We start from the raw sequence: 15,048 nt of genomic DNA, 5'->3' as shown, positions 1-15,048 counted from the left end.
TTTGGAAGACAAACCCTGCCCAGTTCTGTCTGGCCTGGTCAGGTGGCTCAGAAGCACCCCAGGGACTAACAGCCCTTTCCTGAGGTTTCAAAAAGGAGCAGCATTAGCATTCATTAGTACTCTAATTGGCATTTTAATCACCAGTCTCACTCTCTTCTTTTAGCCTTTACAGTGAATACCTGGGGCATAGTCCCTATTCTTCCTTACCCCCCCTTCTCCCTAGAGATCAGCTCAAAGTTGTGCCGCACCTTCCCTTTACCCACCACCCACATCCCCCAACAAAGCCTGAAGGCAGGGATGAGCTTCTCCAGGGCATCTGCATTGCACTTTCTCTCCCTCCCCCTGCAGCGAGCTCAGGAAATTGGTTTTAATCCACCAGGCTCCAGTTGCTTAGCAACAGAAAAGCCTGCTCCTGGCAACCAGAAGCCACAGAGATGCTGCAGAAAGGGGGGTTGTCTGAGCCCTGCTCTTGCTCAGCTCCTGACTGCTGGCCTCCCTGATGTTTTTCTCATTGAGTACAGACATCCTTCCTTTCTCAGATGCCAGGTCTTGAAAGGCTGATCTCTGGGGCAGCTGCCTTGACCTCACCCCCCACCCATTCTTCCTGCCTGGAGCCTCTCTGAATCCCACCTCCCAGCCCTGGCAGAAGACAGCTCATGATCACAGTAGGGTGGCTCTAGGAAGTGCCCCTTCCAGTGAAGGTCACTTCCAGTGACCAGTGACAGAGCTCACTGGCTATGCGGGTTCCTCCAGGCTGGCCTGGTGTGTGGGAGTGGGGGTGGGCCACTCCTTGGTGGCCACTCCTTAAACTCTGGGTGAGAGCAATCCCTGCTCTGGGTGTCAGGGGCTGTGCATTGTACTCCCAGCCCACCTGCGTGTGAAGGGAGGCAAGGGACCATACATGATAACTCCCCACTTCTAGGGGTCAGAAAACAGAGTCAGATGGGCTCAGATCCACACAACCTTTCAGTGACAGCTGGGTCTGAACCAATGCCAGAGCACAAGGCTCCCCAACACAGTCAGCATCCGTGAGACTGCCAGGCCACTGTGTAGCACAGAGGGCTTCTGCTGCCCCTCCCAAAAGACAGTGAGGACAGGGTTCTCCACCACGAAGAAGAAGCCTTCTGCCCTCCTGCTTTTGGGGATGGCCTCAGCTCAGGGTGATCATCAGTGCAGATTTTTCCATTTGACGAGCTGCTTGTCCAGAATTTTTTAACTTAGTAAGAGTTCAGGAGTGTCCCCTAGGAGGAGGCTGATCAGAATTCTGACTCTGTGAGTGGGGGCTAACTGGTATCTTAATCTCAGATCTCACTGGACTTCATGGGAGGTGCACACGCATGCGTTCCTCTACCCCTTCCCTAGGGCTTCAAGCTCTGACAACAGGGCTGCCCCCTAGAAATAAGCCACGGAAAGCGGGGGCTGTGGGAAACTGGCATCTAACGAGGGACCCCCATCCCCATCTCTCACCCTGAGCCAGGCCCCTGGGCAGAGACAAGCCTTCCCCTGGGCAACTTCTTTCTACCTTCCCCCCTCTTCTTGCTTCTCTCCCTCCCTTTCCCCCTTTCTCCCTCCCAAGAAAAGGGCTTCTGGTTTCCATTGCCTGGCAACCAGACTGCCACAGGCTGAGAAGAGCAGCACAGATGCTGCCTAATGAGGGGGCTGAAATGAGGGGCAAAATCTCTGTCTCCAGTCCTAAGCCTCTGCCAGCACTGCCGCTGGTGCTCACAAATTGCACATTTTCTTAAATTTGCAAGTTCTGTGCTCTATAATGAAAAGCCTTCCCAAAGCCGGACAGATAACCCGCATTTGGATAAATACCTCCTTGATCCACCCTTTTCTATTTCATATTGAAAACCTTTTGTTATGGAAAATTTCAAGCCTACACACAAGTAGAGTAGCATAATGAGCCCTCCTGTGCACACCACCCAGCATCAACAATTATTAACTCCTAGCCAGATTGTCACATCATTGTAAGTATTCCGTTTGCAGCTCTGGAACATTAGAATCCTCTTTTTAACATAACTACAGTGTTATTTTAAAGTAATTAACAATAATCCCGTAATATCATCAAATACCCAGTCAGTGTTCAAACTTCAAATATCACATCACTATCATGAAGGGTTGGTCTGTTTTTTTAACAGTTTACTTGGGTCGGGATCTAAATAAAATCTACACATTAATCTATAGATTCCACTTTCTGAACACCGTAGGAGAGGAAAACCTTCTCCTCTACTGTCTCCCTCCCTCTCTCTCTCTCTCTCTAGTATGTTTTGTTAGTCACCATACAGTACATCATTAGTTTTTGATGGAGTGTTCCACGTTCCTCTACTCTCTTAAGCTCAGTAACTGACGCACTGAGGTGTGTAAATTAAACTGATAAAACACAGACTAACAGGAGGGGAAAACCAGAGTTTATTTACAGGCCCAATCTCCGTATACATGGCAGAACGGAGTGATCATAACTCAGAGGAGTGATTGGAGTTTGATGCTTATATGCCATCTTACTAGGTGAGGGCTAGGAGAGAAAGGCACTTGCTGGAAAACAAATGCCTTTTTGGAAAGATAAATGGGTTTTCAGGAGAACAAACAGTTGATAGGAAAGTTTGTGATAACGTTTGTCTCTAGAGGTGTGAGTGGTCTTTCTGTCTCCTTCAGGACCACAAAACTCTCCTGGAGAAGAGATTTGGGGTAGATTTTATTCACAGTCTACCTTCTGGGAGTACATGGCCTAAGAAGGAATTTATGACCGCCTCATTTCCCAGAAGTTGCTGCTTTTAGTCAGATAAGGGAAGCTCCAAGAAGGATTTTCCCCCTGTTATCTGTTGAATCTCAAGGTTCTTCAGCTTAAAATAATCTTTATACCAACTCTAGGGTTCCAAGTGGGTCCCCACAATATTCCAACAGAACAAGGAACCGTGGGGCGCCTGGGTGGCACAGCGGTTAAGCGTCTGCCTTCGGCTCAGGGCGTGATCCCGGCGTTCTGGGATCGAGCCCCACATCAGGCTCTTCCACTATGAGCCTGCTTCTTCCTCTCCCACTCCCCCTGCTTGTGTTCCCTCTCTCGCTGGCTGTCTCTATCTCTGTTGAATAAATAAATAAAATCTTAAAAAAAAAAAAAAAAAAAAGAACAAGGAACCGATATTATCCTGGAAACCATCGATGCCCGGGCTTTTCCTAGACTTCCTATGAGCTCTGCCTTGAGCTGTGTGGGGCATTATTAGTTCCCAAATCTTAAGACGAGGACACTGAGGTTCAAAGTCGTGAAATGAAGAGCTCAAAGTCACCCAGCTAATGAGGCACTGGGCCAGGCCAGTAACTCATGTCAGGAGTCCAAACTCCTAATTGTATGTGTTCCAACAACCATGCTCTGCCACCCCCACCTGTCCTGCCTCCAAAGAGGTAAGAGAAGGCTTTAGGAAGGAGTCGGGGAAGGCCTCCGCTGACCACCTTAGTCCAGGTCCTACCCAGCATCTGCGAAAGACCCATGCAATCCCACCTCCTCTGACCACTCTGGCCCATTTCTTTCCTCCCAAGTATCTGCCTTTGGGTGCATGTGCCTCGGTGTCCCACTCACTCAGAAGCTCCTTCAGTACAAGGACCTTAGCTCTTGGATATTGGTGACCTGCTCCAGCTGAGACTCACCCAGAGGCATTTGGAAGGTGCTCCCCAAAGGAAGGGGGGCCTACTGACTGACTGCCTGAGTCAGGGGTCTTCTGGCAGGTAGGTGTGCTGGAAATACAGGTGAGTCTTTGGGAGGAGAGGTCCTGGACCCCAGGAAGGAGTAGCCTTCAGACACTGCAGAGTGAAAATGGTCTCTCTTGTCCTCAGAGGAGGCAAGGCAATGTCCAGGGAACAGCCTGGGCCTTGGCATCCTGATGACGGGCCTTTGGCCTCACCCCTCCCTCTTACAGACCATTTACCCTCTGGAGGCATCAGGAAGTCCTCATCTGTGCAGCAAAGACACTCCAGAGAATCTGCTGGGCTGTCTTGTGGTTGAAGGAGCCCTCTCAGCTTGGAGCAATGAAGTGTGCTCTAGCTGGGGAACCCTGATGGCAGGTCTGGGTCTCTGCTCTTTCATTTTGCTGCTCTGTGACCCTGGGCAGGCAATTTCCTCCCTGTGGGTCTTTGTTTCCTTATCTATACAATGAAAGGGTTGGGCCAGATGATCTCTAGGGGCCCACTAGCCCCCACATTTCTATGATCTCTAGGAAACAGAGACCCATAACATTCCTTGGTAAATGGTTACTGTTCTTAATTATCTTTACAGTCAGAAGGGTCTTCCTGCCCGTTTCCTACTGTCTCTGAGTCTTGGCTTCTCTGGCCAAGGCCCAGGTCTAGATAGGCATGTTCGTTGTCCCAGAAGTATCTGGGTGGGCAACAGGCACTTTCATGGAATAGAATGCACAACTCAAGTCACAATGGTGGGAGAGTGGGGTCTGGAGCTCTGCAGCCCCTACACCCAACCCCAGAGGTGTTCAGAAGGCAGCAGTGTTCAGATGTCATGGAGATGAACAATTGTGACACTGATCAGCTCCTTGCCCTCCATGTAGCCCTACCTCCCCATTCTCTAGACAAGGATACAGGGACTTGTCCAAGCTCACAAAGAGCTAGGACAGAGAGGAGCTTGGAGTGGGGAAGAGTTGGGGACCTCCTCAGGAGGGAATCCTTCCTAGTGAGGTGTGGGGATGGTGAAGAGGAGAGCCAGTCCCCAGAGTTGTGGCATTAACTAAAACCAGTTTGTGAAACCCATCATCAGGGAGCTGCTGGGTTCTCCTGGGGGAATGAGCGCGCGCACACACACACACACACACACACACACACACACACACCACAGGAGAAGAGGTCACAAACATGTCTGGCTACCAAGCACCTGAACTGGGGCTCTAACTTGACCGCCCCACCAGGAGCTACTGAATCTCCCAGCTATTCCATTTATTCAACATATAGTGACTAAGTTACTGGGGACCAAACTGTGAACAAGTGGGATGTGGTCCCTCCCTCTCAGAGTTTGCAACATAGCTAGGCAGGCAAGTGCTCAAGAGGAGATTCCAACTCAGGAAGCTACTCCCAAGCTAAAGGAAGTCGGAGCCTGTGGGAACCCAGCAGAGCCTATCTCAGGGGCTCTGGAGCTACAGGCAGTGTCCTGGTTGTGCCCATTTCTAGAGGAGTCAGTTCTGGTCGGTTGGGAGGGTAGCTGTGGGGAGCAACTGATTTCCCTCTTCAGGTCAGGCAGGCATAGTCAAGGATGTGGATGACCCTCAGGAACTTTTTGTTATCTCAGTAAGAACTGGGCAACTTCTGGAGCTTGGAGGAGAGGTGAGGCTCCTTTTCTTTAGGCAGGGCTTCTCAGAGTAATGGGTTGGGACCCCAAAACTCACTCTTGAGTCTTCAGTGGCTCTTTTGAGCAGAAGTTGCATATGAACTTGGCCCCCTTTCTCTTGCTGGCTGTGGTGATGTGAAGTGTGTATTGTGGGGATTCAAAAAATGTCAAAAGTCAAATTATTATGAAAAAAAATTGCCCCCACTCATTCTGAGAGCCAAGTCATCTCCTTCTTCAAACCTGTGCTTGTGATTTATCTTCCATTGATCCTGACAATTAATATAGAGGGCACTGAGCAAGGGCACTGAGCAAGGCTGCCCCTATTCTCCATCCTTGCTGCTCTTCTGCTATGTGTGTGGTGGGAAGTGACACAGGAAACAAGGGGGGGAGAGGGAAGCTATGGAAAGTGTCCTGTGGATTCTATGTTTACGGAGCTCAGTGACATGTAGAGCGGTTTAAGTGAAACTTTCATGGGAAAAAGTAAGGAAATGCCTTGTTTTAACTGCCTGGTCATTCCTATTGTTTGGTTTCTGAGTCTTTTTGTTTCCAGGCTGTTTTGTAAGTGCTGAGCTATTAAGGAGCTGTATGTTTTCTTGGAACAGAAAAGGAAGGGCCCTCTTGTCCCACCATCCATGTGTAGGTATTGTCTCTTTGCCTCTGTCCCTGATGTGGGGCTGTGTCTATGGAAAAGAGTGGGCTCCTAGTCCTTTGGGACCCAGGATTCCACCTCCTTTTATTCCCTTATACTGAGCCCTAACCCTGTCCACAGTCAATGAGGGAGAAAGCACAGGTGTGCTGCATCCTGCCCATTCTTTTTTAGAGTTGGAAAGTGAGACCCAGAGAACACAGGGCTTTCTCCCTAGTTCCAGAAGACACAAGGCAACTACTAATGAATTATAAAGGTAAGCTTCGATATTTGGAGAAGAAACAATGGAATGCTAATCCTCCATTATTATTCACTCAGCATATTTTTATTGGTTGCTTGACATATGGCAGACACCATTCCAGATGCCGAATACATCAGTAAAAAAAAGATGAATCTTACCTTCTAATAGAAGAAAACAAACACTAAATAAATGAATAGGAAGATTATAATATGTTGCAGGATTCATAGTTTGGGCATCTGTCTTTTATATTTGGCCATTAACGAATGCCTTTTTGAGAAAGTGACATTTGAAAAAGAACTTGAAGAAAAGTCAGGGAACAATCCATATGATTATCTAGGGGAAGATGTTCAGGTAGGAAGAACAACAACAATTATAATTGTAATTCCCTGAGACATGTTTGAAGAACAAGAAGACCAATGTTCCTGTAAAGAATGAGGTAATTAGAATATTAGGAGATGATGGCAGAGAATTGGTGAGTCTGATTATACACAGCCCGACAAGCCATGATAAGGAAGTTGGCTTTAATTCAGTGAAGTGGGAAACCATTGCAATTTCAGGAGAAGAGCAAAATTACATCATCTAGTCATTAACTGGGTCTCTGTTGCGATTGTGCCAAGAATAAACTGTTTGTAGGCAAGGATAGAAGGAATGAGACAACTCAGGATGTTATTGCCATGAGACCTCTTGTTGATGTTCCCCTGCCATTACAGATAAACTTGGCAACTTCCATTTCTGGATAATTCAGTCCTCTTCATTTTTGTTAGCATCTAGGGCAGTACTGGAACTTGGATTAGGCTCCAGGCCCTGTGCTCTTTTTATTGGCCTAGATAGCCTTTCACTGTCATGCCAATAAGGGGAGAATAAATGATGGAAAAAGGCAGCACTGAAGGATTGGCTCTAATACTAATAAGAAAAACAAAAGTAAATTGCAGGGGAAAAGCCTGTAAAAAGTAGTGGTAATTTGTATTACCCCTTGCTAGAGATATTGGAGCTGCTGATCAGTAACCATTTCTAGAGACCTATTATAGAGAAATGATCGTGTTAAACATATTTTAAGAATGCATCTTTAGATATTTGGAAGTCCTGGTCAGGAACCCAAAGGATTCCCCAGCACCTGACTTCTTGTAGTTTCAAGTTGTAAACTGGAAAGATCCAAGAGTAAAAACTTTTACTCTTGGCTAAAACACATACAGTTTTTAGCCTAATGTTGAGGGTTAGTCTTTGCTTATGGAAAGAAGGCCGAATTCCTCAATTGTTAGTGACATAGACTCTCTCCCTGACCCAAATTTTAGTCAGGTTCCTCTGAAACCTCTTTCCAACTAGGCCTCAACCTTTGAACTTCCGTTTCCATCTTTGCATTGCCCAATTTTAGCAAAAATCCTCCTAAATTGGTTTAGCAAGAATCCCCACACTCAGCATATGACCACTCTTGATATCTGATTAAATTCTTTATATCTTACCCTTAGTATCTAATCACACTGGCCTTCCTTCAGCAAGAATCCTATCAAATCTCTCACCTCTAAGTAATTTTCTACCCACTGACTCCCATCCCCATTACAATAGGCGCTTGAATAAAGTCTTCCTTACCATTTTTAACAAGTGTCAGAATAATTTTTCTTTGACATTAATGTGAAAGACAAATGCACCGGACAATTAAAGAGATTTTTTTAAATTCAGGCAAGTGCAATAAGGAAAATGTTCATTTCTGCGGAAGAATGTCTTAAAGAAAAGGAAGGGGGCCTGAGTGTTATAGAGGCAGATAAACAAGGGAACCATGAGGAAAGGTGGACAGCAAATTTTGTTTAAGTTATGAAGCAGAGTGAGAATACATGAGGGCAGGGTGGTCCTTTGTGGTTAGCCATTTCTCAGAACACAAAAAGGTGGGGGGATTTCTCAACCACCTCTAATCTCCAAGAGCACAAGTCTCAGATATAGTTAAATATTGTCACTAGTTTTCCTCTATCATCTTGATTTAGGAAAAGAATTTTCAGACTGCATCATCGTCTAGAGCTTTTGAGATGACACTATGGAGTACACATATGCTAGCATATGCATTAATGTGTTTCTGGAAGAGTACACAAGAAACTTGTCAGGTCCTTTACCTTTGAGGAGAAAAATTGGGGAGCAGGATGGTGAAGGAAAACATTTCTTTTTATCCTTCTATTTTGTTTGAATTTTCTGGACATATGCATATATTTATTTTATTATTAAAAATACTATCTTTGGGTGGCCAGGAAGATGGCAGACATTCACAGTTAGTATGCCCAACAAAAGCCACTGACCATTTTTCAAAATAAGAAGAGGGGCCTATTTGGAGGAACTGGTAAGGAGAAGCTCTCATGATACTACAAAAACTTTGTTCTGGGCTTCAAGATGCCATTGTTAATAAATTCCCCTTTCCTAGTAATGTCTCCATCCAAGGGCAGTTTCTATCTGGTGTGGTGACCAAAGCAAAGATGCACAGGACCATTGTCATCTGGCAAGATTACCTCCACTACATCCAAAAGTACAACTACTTCAAAAAATGCCATAAGAATATCCATGCTCCTTCCCTCCTGCTTCAGGGATGTCAACATTGGCAACATTGGCACAGTGGGTAGGTGCCAGCCCTTGAGAGAGACTCTGAGCTTCAACATGCTCAAGGTCACCAAGGCTGCTGGCACCAAAAAGCAGTTCAGAGTTCTGAGACTAGACATCAGCCCACACCTCCAAACAAAATGAAGTTATTTTCCCAGTCAAAAAAAAAAAATACTGTTAGTGAAAGTTTATCTGGGCATTGAACTATAGGTCTTTTGTTTCTTCTTCAAATTTTTCTGCATTTCAAAACATAATAAATAGTTTTTTAAATAATAATATATGCAAATTTTTCTGCAAGTTTGGTTTGTTAAAAGCAGTCCCACTGGAGAAAAAGACTGCCTGGTAGAATTACTTGGATTGCCCTAGGTGTTGGTTCCTGGATGCCTTTTCTCTTTTTGCTTAAGCAAAGGGGCAAAAAATTATTAACATATCAGGTTTCTCAATTTTTCTCTCTCCCTCAAGGAAGTAAAGAGATGGAATCTTTCCAATTTAGTAGCCTCAACCAGGAGACTAATTTCCTACCAGGTGAGTTCTTACACTTTTGCGATGCAGAAATAGAAAAATAAACTGAGGAAGACAATATCTCAAAAGTGGGGAGAAAAGATGAAACATATAAAGAGAGAAGCTAAACTAACCTACATAATAAAGAACCAGAAGATACTGGGGAGAAAGAGAGAGCAGGAGAGAAACAAGAGTATTTGAAGGCATTTTTTGCAGATGAGAGGCTTCAGACATGTTAGGGTGGGGTGTGTAAGAAAACTGAAAAGAAGAGAGAGGATATAAAAAGTGCTGCTGAAGTTTCCACAATAGCCAAACTATGGAAAGAGCCCAGATGTCCATCAACAGATGCATGGATAAAGATGTGCTATATATGTACAATGGAATATTAGCCATCAAAAAGAATGAAATCTTGCCATTTGCAATGACATGTTTAGAGCTAGAGAGTATAATGCTAAGTAAAATAAGTCAGTCAGAGAAAGACAAATGCCATATGATTTCACTCATATGTCAAATTTAAGAAAAAAACAGATGAACCTAGGGGAAAGGAAGGAGAAGTAAAATAAGATAAAAACAGAGGGAGGCGAACCATAGAAGACTCTTAACTATAGGAAACAAACTGAGAGTTGCTGGAGGGGAGATAGGTGGGGGGATGGGGTAACTGGATGATGGGCATTAAGGAGGGCAGGTGATGTAATGAGCACTGGGGATTATATATGCAATTGATGAATCACTAAATTCTACCCCCAAAACTAATAATACGTTATATGTTAACTAAATTGAATTTAAATTAAAAAGATTTTAAAAAGTATTGCTGGCATGTGTAAATTAGATTCTATTTCATATTCTGGAAGGGACACAAAATAAAAAATGTAAAATATTTTTAAACTATTTAAGATCTTTTGATTATCTTCCTTGAATACAACTCCTGGCAACAAATGGACCACATGGGTGCAGTATTTATAATGATTACCTTTCAGGGACTTTTTCATGATAATGGAACTATACACTCATATTCAACACTACCTAAATCTAAACATGCTTTAAATCTGAGCCAAGACATGTCCATTTCTGGCACTCAGATTGTTAGAAAAATCACACAAAGAAATCGAGATGAACTCGGCATGAGCTGTAATAGTGTTTGAAGTATTCTTTCAAAGGGAGGGGGGATATGATAAAGAGCTGAATTCTTTCCCTTAGAATCACTGGGTGCAGTGACCTGCAAGAGACAGTTTTTCAAATGGAAAATTGGAACTGTGCTTGCTGAGCAGTATCTAAATAAAATTTACTGTGGTAAATCCCAAGGGAAGGTGGCCACATGGGGCTGTATGTACATATGTGTTGTCTAACACAATGTTTTTTACCTTTTGTTTTTTTAAAAATGTAAAACTTGTGTTTTTGTAAATGAAAACGTTCATGTAATGTAAATGTAAAACTTATAAAAGCTTTCTGTAGAAAAGTTGCAATAATGGTACAGGGAATTCCCATATACCTTAAGCTGTTGCTGTTGTTGTTGTTGTTAAACCATTTGAGAATAAATGACAGATGTCAAGGCCCTTTATTCCTAAATATTTAATAGTGATGCGAATTTTTCAAAGAAAGTTCAATTGCTTCTAGATAGGTAAGGCACATACATGAGCAATTTCCTAGAGGTAGGAAGATCTAATACACACCAGATCTGAAGGTAGCTCAGGATTTTGCTGAGGTGGTTAAGTGGCTCCCAAAGGAAGAAGACTAAACTATGGAATAATATGCTAAAGAAATGTTAGAGAAATGGAATGTTTAGATTTCTTTAAGTTTTCCTTTTCACGTATGGCCTTTATTTTTTCCAAAGTTCCTCCCTCTGTTGATTTTGGTCCTCTGTCTTTCGTATTATTTATAATTGTATTTCCTCAAATGCATGGTGATCCTTGGTTGACTACTTGTATTTAAGATTTGAATACTAGGAAGCTGATTAGAAGTCCTGTGCACATGGATGGGATTTAGAGACTAACTTACTCTGCAGGGTATCGATTACTCCATTTTGGGGAGCAACTCACCATGTTGGTATATTTTAGTCTTTTCTGTCAGGGTGATCAGATTCCTCACATAGAGTCGTCCAATCTTTCCCCTGTAGTAAATCTAAATAGCAATAATCTCAGGGACTGGGATGAGGTAGGTATCAATATTGAGTATATAAGCTTTCATATAAATGAATTATACTATTTTAAGTGTAATGCTTCTCACTTTAATTGTGCCTGGGTTCCCTGCTCCAGAAATTGTTTTACCTTCTCTGAAGAATGAATCTCCAATCTTCCGCCAAGATGGAAGAAAGGAAGTTGGCTGGCTGTGCTCGGGGGTGGGGGGTCTAGGGATCTAACTGATTTTAGATAAAATTTAGATAAAATTTAGATAATCAGCCCTTGGTTTTTATCATCATCTTCATTCCCATATTCAGAAATACTCAGTGCTGCCAATTCCCGACTTTTTGGGGGCGGGGGGGTTTCTCAGGGTGAACTGGATTACTTTTCAGTTTTCTCCATTGCTTGGGATTTAGGTGTGCAAAGTCAGTTTCATTGTTTCCTTCTTCCAAAATTGTGTTGTTGTTATTTGTCTCCCTCTCTAGATCCTACAAGACTTATACCTTCATAATATCCCATTACTGTCATTTTTGTGAGTTTCTAGAATATTTGGTCCACCATCTCTAACTGAAATTTCCAGATTCTATAATTTTTCAATCATTCTGTGTGACATCTGTCCCCTTTTAAGACCTACTAGAATTGGGAGTTTATGGCATAAGTGCAGAGAACTTGGGGTTAAAGTGTAGAAGGAGTTATGGGGCATAGAAGTGTAGACATTTCTTCAGTGGGAAACTCAGGCTCCACACGTTGAACATAATGCACTGCATTCATTAGGAACATTTTCAAGCTCTTCAAAGTTTTGGTTTGTTACTGACACCAGTACCATCAGAGCTATATTTAGCTGCATTCTATATACATTCTCCATGAGTTAATTAGTGTATACCATACCTAGCCTGAGGCAATTTCTAATGTGCCAAGCCAGGCTGCTGTTGGAGGAGAGGATCGGGGAAATCCTGACAGGGTAGGAAAAGAAAATTCTGATATTAGTGATTACTTGTTAAGCACAGGTAAATGCAGACAGAATATCAAAATGAACCCGATCACCTAGCTTCAGCAATTATCACATCATGGTCAAGCTTGCTTCTTCTGTATCTCCACTCAACCTCCTCATCATCTCTGCCCCACTCCAACCTTCAGAATATTTTGAAGCAAATTCCAGACATATAATTTTACCTGTAAAAATATTGGTATGTAGCCATATGTACTTCTAAAAAGCAAGGATTCTCCTTTTTAAACATAACCACAATACTATCATCAAACATGTATTTCAAAATCAACACAAATTGGAATAATTTTAGAAGGTAAGCTGTGGGGGCGCCTGGGTGGCACAGCGGTTAAGCGCCTGCCTTCGGCTCAGGGCGTGATCCCGGCATTCCGGGATCGAGCCCTACATCAGGCTCCTCCGCTATGAGCCTGCTTCTTCCCCTCCCACTCCCCCTGCTTGTGTTCCCTCTCTCGCTGGCTGTCTCTATCTCTGTCAAATAAATAAATAAAATCTTTAAAAAAAAAAAAAGAAGAAGGTAAGCTGTGAGCTAGAAGTAAGGTTTCCTTCATCATTGAATAGAATTTAGAACAGTATCAAATAGCATTGTATGGTCCTGACCTTCCAGGAACATTCAAGAAGAATTATCATTTAAGGGACCATACTTTCTCTTTTTTAAAAAAGTTTTTATGTAAATTCATCGATTAACATACAGTGTAATACTAGTTTCAAGTGTACAATAAAGTGATTCGACACTTCCATGCAACACCCAGTGCTCATTACAAGTGCACTACTTAATCTCCACCACCTATTTAACCCATCTTCCCACCCACTTCCCCTCTGGTAACCGTCAGTTTGCTCTCTATAGTTGAGTCTGTCTCTTGGTTTGCCTCTGTCTTCTTTTGCTTATGCTCATTTGTTTTGTTTCTGAAATTCCACATATGAGCGTAATCATATGGCATTTGTCTTTTTCTGACTAACTTATTTCACTTAGCATAATACTCTCTAGCTTCAACCACAGCATTGCAAATGTCAAGATTTCATTCTTTTTAATGACTCAGTAATATTCCACTGCATGTAGGTATGTGTGTGTATGTACTTGTATACATACATACCACCTCTTCTTTATCCATTCATCAGCTGATGGACATTTGGGCTGTTTCCATAATTTGGCTATTGTAGATAATGCTGCTATAAACATTGGGGTACATGTATCCATTCAAATTAGTATTTTTGTATTCTTTAAATAATACCCAGTAGTGCAATTGCTGAATCATAGGGTCATTCTATTTTTAACTTTTTGAGAAACCTCCATACTATATTCCAGAGTGGCTGCACCAGTTTGCATCACCACCAACAGTACAAAGGGTCCCCCATTTTCCACATCCTCACTGACACTTTTTTCTTGTGTTGTTGGTTTTGGCCATTCTGACAGGTGTGAGGTGATATTTCATTGAGGTTTTGATTTGTATTTTCCTGACGGTATGTGATATTGAGCATCTTTTCACGTGTCTGTTGACTACCTGTATGTCTTCTTTGGAAATACGTCCATTCATGTTTTCTGCCCATTTTTAAATTAGATCATTCATTTTTGTAGGTGTTGAGTTTCCTTTCCTAAGTTCTTTATATATTTTGGATACTAACTCTTTACTAGATATGTCATTTGCAAATATCTTCTCCCATTATGTAGGTTGCCTTTTAGTTTTGTTGATTATTTCCTTCACTGTGCAGAACTTTTTTATTTAAGCAAAGCCCAATAGTTTATTTTCACTTTGTTTCCCTTACCTCAGGAAGACATATCTAATAAGTTACTACGGCCAATGTCAAAGAGATTACTGCCTTTGTTCTCTTCTAGGATTTTAATGATTTCCTGTCTTACATTTAGGTCTTTAATCCATTTTGTATTTAAATTTGTGTATGGTGTGAGAGAGTGGTCCAGTTTCATTCTTTTGCATGTTGCTGTCCAGTTTTCCCAACACCATTTGTTGAAGAGACTGTCTTTTTTCCCATTGAATATTCCTTCCTGCTTTATTGAAAATTAACTGACCATATAGTTGTGGGTTTATATCTGAGTTTTCTATTCTGTTCCATCTATGTATCTATTTTTCTGCCAGTACTGTCCCGTTTTGATCACAACAGATGTGTAACATAACTTGAAATCTGGAATTGTTTTGCCTCCAGGTTTGCTTTTCTTTTCTTTTCTTTTTTTTTTAAGATTTTACTTATTTATTTGACAGAGAGAGAGGCAGCAAGAGAGGGAACACAAGCAGGGGGAGTGGGAGAGGGAGAAGCAGGCTTCCCGCTGAGCAGGAAGCCCAATGTGGGGCTCGATCCCAGAACGCTGGGATCATGACCTGAGCCGAAGGCAGACGCTTGACGACTGAGCCACCCAGGCACCCCTGCTTTTCTTTTTCAAGGTTGCTTTGTATATTCAGAGTCCTTGTGGTTCCATACAAAGTTTAGGATTGCTGGTTCTAGCTCTGTGAAAAAAGCTGTTGGTGTTTTGATAAGGATTATATTAAATGTAATTAGATGTAATAGATTGCTTATGGCAGTATAGACATTTTAACCATATTTGTTCTCCAATCCATGAGCATGGAATGTCTTTCCATTTCTTTGTGTCATCTTCGATTTCTCACATCTGCGTTCTATAGTTTTCAGAGT

The 15,048-nt window shown here is 42.6% G+C and overlaps 1 pseudogene; it reads left to right on the top strand.

Annotated features, from left to right (window-relative positions):
- The first annotated feature begins 8,445 nt into the window (after window positions 1-8,445).
- On the top strand, window positions 8,446-8,928 carry LOC113246591 (40S ribosomal protein S11-like; annotated as a pseudogene).
- The last annotated feature ends 6,120 nt before the right edge of the window (window positions 8,929-15,048 follow it).

Source organism: Ursus arctos, chromosome X (assembly GCF_023065955.2).
Source record: "Ursus arctos isolate Adak ecotype North America chromosome X, UrsArc2.0, whole genome shotgun sequence".
Taxonomy (NCBI): domain Eukaryota; kingdom Metazoa; phylum Chordata; class Mammalia; order Carnivora; family Ursidae; genus Ursus; species Ursus arctos.
Note: the sequence above shows the minus strand (reverse complement) of the source record. Positions and strands in the feature narration are given on the sequence as shown.